Below are 10,113 nucleotides of genomic sequence, written 5' to 3'. Positions count from 1 at the left end.
GACAGTTAATCTGCATGTATGTTTGGACTCTATAAGGAAACTCTAGAAAACGCGTGCAGCCACAAGGAGAGCATGCAAACTAACTCCGAAAGGCCCCAAGTGGCCAGGTGGTTTAAACCAGGAAGTTGTTTTTGCTGTGATGACAGTTAAATTTGTGTCAACAAGATTAAAAAATGAGCATGGATTAATGATTCCACATATTGCACCACAGCATAAACTGGCAAAGGTCACTTCTTCAGGCCTCAAGTGTCGTTCACATTGCACCTGCGGAATGTGTAACACTTGCCATCAAAAAGCAGCGCTGACATGCAAATTATGTTATTTTATTATTTTATTAATGAGTAATCAGAAATATGACTAACATGACAGAAAAGAATGAATGCAGAACTAAAATTTAGTACCCTAATTTGTTATTCAAAGTGACAAAGACTGTTTTTTTTTAGCTATTTATTCTAAAAACTGATGTAAAAATCAAACAACACACAGTGAAAAGACTTCCACTCACTGAAAACATTTTAAAATCATAGCACTGAAATTATAATGTATTTAACTCAGTCTTGAGATACAAGTCATTGTCTTTTGTATGTTGATGAAGCAAACTAGACTAATCAAACTAATCAAAAGTGTTGTAAAATGTATGGTTGTCTTGGAGTCTTTGCCATTTACGTGTCTAAATGAAGGTGTAAAGCAGTTTTATATGAAGGTAAATTTGTAATTTCGGTCTTGTTTTGCATGCACAAAATAAATGTGCTGTGCTGTAACAAGTTTGTGTGCCCAGGAATGTCTTTGCATCAGCGAATCAGTCGATGTGACTCACCATTGCACTACTGGAAACTTTTTTTTCTTTTAGCAGGAGCAGAGTGAGAACTCTTCACTCTTTTGTCCTTATTGACGGCACATGACCACAGGCTCCGCCCTCTCTTTAACCCTCTGTGACTCAGTGTGGCAGTTCTGCAGCTCTGATTCACAGGAAAGTCGCGTGGAAAGAAAGTGAGAAATCAGATCAGATCAGTTCTGCTTTCATTTATTTCACCTGGTGTAAATTGCAGAGGTGTTATGTTATCCATTTACCTGCTGTTGTAAATCTCGAGCATTTTGACAAACTGATTTTGATCCAGATTTCTGGTAGGTGTTTAAGAGTGCACTGCAGGTGGTCTCACTTATGAATTTAAAAACAAAAGTGCTGTAAAGAGAAGGCTTTTCCACAATTTGGCATCCCCAAAACTTGTTCTTATTACTGGCTTATTTCCATGGCTGGATTAGCCTCTTTTTGGAGAAATGTGCCAGGCCCCTTTTGGCTTCCAGCTTCATAATTTCTGTGCAGGAAGAAGACAACCCTACATTAATCAACAGACAGAAAAAAAATTTAAACCATCCAATATATTAAAGAATTGTCTATTAAATTTTAATATGATGGAGGTTTATTTATTTAAATAGAGAAATTAAAGCACAATTTTACAACCTCAACAGATTTTCTACTGAGAACTGATTAGACTATTTTATATAGAACCCAAAATAAAGGAAGATTCAAAAGTAATTTGAACAAGAACAATTGGAAAAACTGATGGTTTGCTGCCCTGGAACCAGTTTTGGATGCTGGAGAACACAGGATGAGGGCCACTGCCTAATCCACATAGCACCTATGTGGATCAGGCTTCCTGTGGGAAGAGGGCCCCCCATAAAGACGGGCTCCTGTGCTTCATTAGGGCCAGTGAGCTAAGGCCATATGAAGTCCTGGTGGAGTTTCTCTTAGGAGAGCCTACCAGAGACAAATTGCTTTTGACAACACAGCTCATGGGAGCTGTCAAGTATCACAAACCCCTCTGATGCAATAAGGTGACAATCTACGCCCCAAAAGGAACCATTTTTGAGTTTGCTGATGATGCCTACATGGTGAGGTGATTTGGGCATATCCAAGCAGGAGGAGGCCCCCAAGCAGAACCAGGATACGCTGGAGAGAATATGTCTCTCAGCTGGTTTAGTTAATGTCCTGATGTCCTTCCAAAAGAGCTGGAGGCAAACAAAATCTTCTAATTCAACTTAATGATTTATTGGTCAAAAACCTCTTATAACTTATAAACTATGATTCTTAGAAGCACAATGTGCATCAACAATACATAGAAATACATATATAAAGATTTAAAATATCACATGACTTCTGACCTCTCCTTAAAGGTCAACAATTCACCTGAAGGTCAAAGTGATAATAATGATAATAATGCTACATGGAGCTATTTATCTTTCTCACTGACCTTGTTTGTACTGACAACAGAGAATGCTATATGAGGATGATAAAGATTATGTTATTTTATTATAATTTGTTATTTACATTACAGTAACAGGTTATAATTGTTTAAATACATAACATTTTTAATACACGCATAATTTTCCTGAAAGTTTTAGAAAATACCCAAAACTGTGACCTAAGACTTTTGTCACTTGATAGTCATTACTAAATAATTAAATGAATGCGATGTAAATGCTACGACATAAATGATTTAAAGTATATTAAAATGGATTTCAGCACATCAGATAACAAAAGCTTGGACTTTGCACTTGTTTTTACTGCACTGCTGACTTCTTAAATAAAAATAACATTAAAAAGAATAAATAAAACAAAGTGAACATATACAAAATTCAAAACTATTCCCACTTTTATCTTTTATCACTTTATTATTTTTTAAGCGGACTGGACCACTGAAACTCTGCTTTCTGTCAATGTAAAGACATTGAACTATACATTTAATCCCCGTGACTTCTTATGATGAGAAAAAGAAGTGTTTCAACAGCAGGTCTCAGTTTTTCTACATGATAAATGTGTCAGTTACAGAAAACGTTCTGGTAGCTCATTGACCAGACTATCTTGTATTTATAAACCATAAAGTTAAGCAATTCAAAGGAAATGTTCCTGTTTTTTAAACCGAAATATCTAAAACAGGTAGTGTAAAACATAATAAATGCCGTAAAACTTTTGAAAATACACTTAGAACTCCAAAATCCACGCACGCCTTTACATTTTCAAAAGCCTTCCACTGACCCGCCTGTAGTCTTTGACGGACCGATTCTGGCCCCCGGTCCTTATGTTTGACACCTATGAAGTGCAACCTGGTGTTGCTATAAATTTGTATTGATTAATATGAAAGAATTCAAATAAATAAAGTATTTACAGCTTATAAACCCATAATAAAGAAAATGGTGCCAACTCGATAATCAATAAAAGTATCAGCGGACCGATTTTCAGAAATTTGCCGCTCTCGTTCAACTCGCGCCCCCTCTCCCCCCCCCCCGACTCTACCGCCTCCGGCTCAGTCGCTTGGCCGCTCTGCGCATGCGTGCTGCCGCTTCGAGAGCACAGTTTCGGCCTGTTCCGCGACCGCTCGGTCATTTTCGCCTCTTTGTTTTACTGATAGTGGATTTAACTCGGATTCAACCTAACATCCAACGGACCGTGCTGCTCCCAAACAGGTTAGTTCGTCTACCTGCACTTCTCCTCCTCATATGTCCGTGCTCGGCGGGTGTGTGGCCGGTTTACGGTCCCGGTTTGCGCCCCCTCCTCTACATTTTTCGCTTGTCTCTTTCCGCTTGGTGCTACGGGGCACGCTATACGTGTTGTGTTATGTGCCTGTGTGTGCGTGTGTGTGTGGTAGTGGTGGTGGTGTATGACCGGGCCCTGCAGTTGCAAACCAGGGATGGGGGGTATTTTTGAGGGGGTAAAGTGTGCCGTAAAGGTGGCTTTAATGCTACCCGGGATGCACACGGTTAGCCGTCCCGGAGAGGAGGCTCTGGCAGCAGCCTGTCTGCCTGTCTCGTCATGTTTAAATGCTGTTGTTCTTCTAAACCAAACACCAGTTTTTGCTTCCCAGTGAACTGGAATGTTCTTGAAGGAAACAGCTCATGGTCCACCATTAGGCTCACCACCTCCAACACCTCCTCCCTCTCCTTCTCCTCCTGCTGTTGTTGCTGTCCAAAGTTCAGAGGAGGATCTGTGTGAGGTTCGGATTAAATGGAGACACAAAGTTGATGCCTTTTCTTTTTCCTCTGGGTGGTTGTCGCCCCTCACAACCCTGCTCCTCCTGCTCCTGCTGCAGCAAACCCTGGGTGACATTGTGAGGGGGAAGGCGTGCAGCCAACAAGTCTGTGCAGCTCTTTTATTTGTACGTACATATGTGTATGTGTGTGTGTGTAGGGGGAGATGCGGATAAAGATCAGCTTTACACAAGCCTTTCAGTATGGTGGAGTCAGTTGGACTGAATCCAGGGTTTAGATGCGAGGGTTTCCCTTAACTTTACACCACGAGGGGAATCTACAGCCTGGGAAGCATGCTGTGGGTGATTGCAGGTAGTGTCTAGGTGAGAAGTGGGTCCAGTTAGGTTAGGAATTAATATGCACGGTCACAGACAAAGTTTTTGTGTCAAAATCTGTCAATCAAGTCGTTTTCATGTGTAACCAACCATCTTGTCGGAAAATGTGCTCTTAAATTGGATGCTAGCAGGGAGATTTATGTGCACATGCCTGTTGTCAGAATTTGGTTGAAAAATCAAAAAGCATGATCACATTTTCCTACATACATATGCCATATTTAGTTACAGTTAAAAATTTGGTTAGGATTTAAAAAGAATGCCCACATGTGACAGTTTAAATTCATTTTGAGAAATCTGCTTATGGTTCAGATGTTTGAGCAGAAATGCACGTGCACATTCCAGTATTCACAGTTTAGATAAGGGTCAAAAAAGGTTCAAAAGTCTGTGAAATCATGCCTTCTTTTTGTCTGCATTGGAGCCACCCTACTGTCAAAAAACCCACTCCTCACTTGCTGTTCGCACTAAGAGCTTTATGTGCACAAGCCTGTTGTTGTCTTCATCTGCTGCAGGAGAAACTTTCTCCTTTCTTACTTTAAATCTGAATTGAAAAGCAGGATTTTGCCACTTTAAGAACAGACGAAGGCTGTTTTGGTCCAATATGCGTCTTATGGCTAAGTGTAATGTAGTGTATAAAGTCTAGAATGGGAGAAATTGTTTATATTAAATTCTGAGAAGGTCATTTAACTTCCTTTTTAAGACAGAAATTATGAAAGACTGTGAATATGTGTTTATTTCTGTAAACGGTGTAAACAATCCTGTACAGCAGTCAGACGGAGAGTTTTGTAGTTCACGTTTAAATGTGAAGTTGCTGTCTCACAGTGGAATAAGGTCATCACAGAAACCACTGTTACACACAGCGGCACATTTTTTAAAAAACTAAACAAACAAAAGCCAAAAAACAAATTCAGCCTCCCTCTTACATCGACGTCTAGACATCTTTTGATCTGCAGTTTACCAAATCAATGCTCATGCTCACTGTAAACCACAGGCCGTCAGACTGAGCAGACTTTAGTTGCACGGAAACCAGGGTGCTCATCAAGCCAGTGATGAATTCAAGCTGCACCTTACAGCAACAGAAAGTCGACCTCCATAACCTCACTGACGCCATTTGATTCAAAACGTTGCCTGATGTTGAATGGGTGAATAATTTCGCTGCTTTTCGGAGTCTGTGTAGCTTTGATTCGCCTGAGATGTCTCTTCTAACCTGCAGCCAGCGCGCTTGTGTTTAAACAGCTGAGCTGCTTTCTGATGCTTTACATCATCACAGAGGAAAGAGATGCAGCATTTGGCAAGGCCAGGTTCTCCTTGATGGGGCTTTCACTCACTCCTTTTTTTTTATCTTTTTTTTTTCCGCGCTTCAGTTTAAAGTGAGTTGCTGCTATTGTCTGTCACAGCTCCAGCTTTTAATTTAGGTTGTAAAACACTTTGATTCACTTTAAATTAACTTCACTGAGCCTCTCGAACTGTGCTTGCATTTACCACATGGTATAGTTGCTTCATAGCACTCCACATATCCTCTTAGTGTCTACTTTCATATCAGGTTTCTGCTGACTTTGCAGGGGAACCCTAAATTACCTGCAGCTTTTCTTTAGCGCCGACCTCTGACCTGGATTCAATAACACCTAACGAGGTTTTCTAACGTTACAGTGAGATTTCTGCATTTTCATCAGTGGTTAATGAATACAAATGGCCAAAAGAACACGAAGCTTGACCTCTTTACCCCGAAACATGCATCTCTGCACTGTTTTAACAATGTTAATGGTCCCACTGGGCAGTCTGATAAAACTGTCCGCCCTGCAGGACAGGCGAGCAGTATACGACCTCTTAAAGCATAGCGCTTCTTGATAATGAGAAAACTCAATAGTAAGTGAAGCTCCGGTAGATATAGCATTTGTCTCTTTCCTTGGACAGGAAATGATCTCGGGCAGCTCTCTAAATGAGCTGCTGAACGACCGTGGAGAATCCCTCGCCTGCAAATCATGCTGCAGCTCAGCGAGGCTGATCCCACCCGCTTCAGCGCTACTTTCGCTTTTTCCTCCTTCACATGGTTTCTTTGAACATTCAGTAATGGGAAATGGACACAGTATCACCCCTTTGGTTCAGTCCTTGCCCATCTTTACAGGTCATATACCAGCAGCAGTCCTAATAGTGTGTGTGCAAGGTTCTACAGATGCTGATAAGATGATGTGATACTGTTGGAATTTCAGGAATAATGAAATTAGAGGTATCAGATAGGTGCAAAGCAGGATTGTGTGATTAGTTGGTGATTTTTGAAGTAGCAGAAGTTGAGGGAGGCTTACATTCTTTACAGGACAGCACTTCCTTATTTTTAACCTGGAGCTGTGTGCTTCATGGATGCCTCTGTGTCAAGGCGAAGGTGTCATTGAAATTAATGATCGCTGGGAGGGGAGCTGTCTTTTTATAATGCAGCAGTTGTCAGTCTGATGTGGCCTGAAGGCGCGGTCATGTCACCATTTAAACCTGCAAAATAACTTCCTAATTTTTAAGTTGAGAGAACGCTGATGTAGTCCATGAAATCCTTATGGATTTGTCACATTCTGCTGTGGTTAACATGCACATTGGAGCCACATTGAAGTCTTCTTGATTGTAGTACCAACTGGCGATTTTGCTCTTTAGGGAAAGGTGCAGAAGGAGCTGGTTGACCTGTTGGCTCAGGACGTTTCTGGCAGCTCATTAATGTAGCACTGTCATTTTCGAAGAGACAAAGACCGGTGCAGCTGTCTAACTGGTGTTGTACATTAATGAAACAAGAATCAATTATTTAACTGACTGGTATTTTTGGTGCCTACCAGCAAGGGCAGCCAAATGTAAACTTGAAGTTGTTATTATGGCCTATAATTATTTTTTAAAGTAGTGCTGCCTCCTTGTAGTAGAGTGGAATTTGGGACAGGTCTAACCTGAGCAGTTTTCACTCATCAGCTTTGGGCATTTTTCCAGGAATCAGGTTGGGATGTTTTTCCCAGTATCACATGTAGTACGCAGCAGGAAATAATCCACTTCAGCCATGCTCCATGCTCCATGTGGTTTAGGTGAGGGGAGGAGCCTGGATAGAGCATGCAGGAGACTGCTTACTTTTCACCCGCTTGCTAGTGGTGAATGTGCCGGTCTATTAGCTGTGCTTTTTGCACACTGACTCATCCTAATATGGACTATGTAGAAGGAAGCTGGCAGGTTAGATACCAGCTAATGTCCAACCCGACTGCACCGAACATCTGCGCTTTCACAACCACTCCAGTCATTAATTCCTGGAAAGACTCAGGGCTGCAGCGCATGTGTGCAAATGGCTCAAGAAAATTGAGTTTTCTAGTTTCTGTTTAATATTGAAAAACAGTACATTTAGCTTTAAACCAGGATTTCTTTGACCACAAGCCAAAACCAGTGTCTAGACACAAAAAATGAAACCAAATGAGATCGAAACTCAAGATGAAAGTTGGGTGTGTTTGTGCTTCAACTGCTTTATATTCTTCATCTAAGGGTTTTATTTTTCTCTTCTTTTATTGCTTTTTAAAAAGTCTTGCATAGGTCGTTTCAGACAACAGGAGCTGTTGTTGTCACTTAATCACTAACAGCATCTTTTTCTAGTGTGATCAGATCTTAGAGTGATTGCAAGCTGTTTTCACACATGAAGAGGAGGCACACACATCACACACATCAACAATCTCCTGCCAGGAATCTGCTGATATTTGTGAGTACTTATATTAATGCTATGATTTTTTTATTACTTATACTGAGGCGATCATTGTTATTCTTTCGCTAATAAGCTAAAAAGCTGAGACAAAAATGTAACGCGAAATCAACAGGAGGAATCAACGGTGCTGAACAGGCCAATCATAATTGCTGTGGGCTTGTTGGGAGGTGCACGTCAGGTTACGGTGTACAGTTCCTGCTGAAAATTGGACATGATGAGGAATGAGAATAGTAGTTTTGAATCCACATGTCTTGTCTCCTGGATACTCTACCCAGCAGAAGCCTCAAGTAAACCTAATGAGCTTTTCAGTAGTGAGACAGTCTTGTTTCCTGTGCTACATGTGAGAAAAGTCAGCTGTGACCAATAACCTGGCTATGTTCTCTTGACTTTGTCCAGATTTCAAGTCTGAAAGCAGCTTTATTGTAGCAACAGAATGGGACGCAGCGTCTGACATTCCCATGTTATTCTCCATAGATACCGTTAGCCAATGCAAACAGCAGCCAGATTCTTTGAAGAAAATGTAACATTTCCAACAAACCCAGGGTGGAACCAGGTGGAATTATCTATTTTGCAACACAATTTAGAAAGTAGTTTGTTTTCCTGTGTTGTTATTTACATAAGGGCACATAAAAAATCTCAGCAGACTTTCTGGCAGACTTTTTCATTTATTGCATAAACACAGTGGGTTATCTGAAGCAGCCATAAGGCCAGAGGACAGAAGGAGACACTTAAAATCAGTACAGACTTGCAGTGAATGTTTTTGAGGCAGCTCGGTCTGCGCTGGCTCTGCTGATAAGATTCATGGCTGTGCTCAGGCTTTCGCAGATCCTATCTGTTTTATGTCAACATCTCAAATAGCTGGTTGTCAACAGGTGGTGTGAATTTAAATGGTTTGCTTTGCCTTTGTGTTGACATTAAAAACATTCCCTGACATGCTAAGTGCTGCATTCAGGTGGATGAAACGGCAAACAAAAGACTGGGCGCCTGTGTTTCACATCCTCATTCTCCTTTTTGTCTTTAGTTATCTGCTTAAATGTAGATGACACGACCACAAGTTTGTTTGTGTTAGAATAATTGGTTAAGTCGTTTGTAGTATTTCAGGATGCATGTAGCATAGTGACAGGGTAATAAACAAGCACAGCGTGGCTTCCAGACTCACTTGTTAGCTCAGCCAGTTTAATGAAGACAGGGAGACGGTGTACGTTAACAGCTCGGATGCACAGAGCTGCTCTGGAAAGGTTTCTCTTTCTGTGCTTTCAGTTGATGTCACCTTCCCTCTGGCAGCCATACTGCAGCTCTCCAGCTGCAGCTGACTGGTTTTCATAATATTTGGTAAAACTGCTGCACTTGTTTTCACTTGTAAATGATATTTTAGCACTCTGACAGTGCAGACTTTGTATTGAGATCGAGTTCCTTTTGGATACGGGCTTGTGGCTCAAAGTTAGGAGTAACTAGCAAGTGGTTTGCAATAGGGCTGTGCGATATGACCAAAATCTCATATCCCGATATAAGACATCTATCGTCCCGATAACGATATAAATCACAAAATTTTAACATTTTCTGTAAATTCTGTGAATCTCGGGCAGCTCGATTTGCACGAAGTGTTTCCAGCTGGGCGTCGTGTACCTAGAGTCCAGTGTTTTCACAGATGCATGAAACGATACATTTTTAGACATAAGTTGTAACGGCCGCCGTTTTCTTTGTGACTATTTATTACACGGCGTGCTGCGGGGAAAAGCCTGTTCTAATATTTGAGTCTAAGGTTTATTTTTTAGCACCTGACGGCTCTTTTTGGCTTCTCATCCGTAAACGCTGCATACTCTTTCACGTGATTCAGTTTATTTTGAAAAGTCTCAACAGGATCTTGAGCTTTATTGTGAAAGGTTTATGTGGAAAATAAACAAGCGGACGGCGGAGCCACGTGATGGTTTTACCATCATTGTTGCTAATGACAACGCATAAAACAGGCTCTTGTCCGTCCATAGTGTGGTTATATTAAATATAAGAGAAAGAGAGAACTTTAAGAAATTAATATAGCCACTA

General features: G+C 41.0%; 1 protein-coding gene across 1 annotated transcript in view; it reads left to right on the top strand.

The window, feature by feature from the left end:
• The first annotated feature begins 3,360 nt into the window (after positions 1 to 3,360).
• Positions 3,361 to 10,113, top strand: part of LOC134641104 (polycomb group RING finger protein 3) — a 69,362-nt gene continuing 62,609 nt past the window's right edge. Inside the window, exon 1 of the mRNA XM_063493321.1 lies at positions 3,361 to 3,465. The gene's annotated coding sequence lies outside the window, so the exon portion shown is untranslated. The remainder of the gene's footprint in view (positions 3,466 to 10,113) is intronic.

Source organism: Pelmatolapia mariae, linkage group LG2, assembly GCF_036321145.2.
Source record: "Pelmatolapia mariae isolate MD_Pm_ZW linkage group LG2, Pm_UMD_F_2, whole genome shotgun sequence".
Lineage (NCBI taxonomy): Eukaryota > Metazoa > Chordata > Actinopteri > Cichliformes > Cichlidae > Pelmatolapia > Pelmatolapia mariae.
This window is presented reverse-complemented; position numbering and strand designations above follow the sequence as displayed.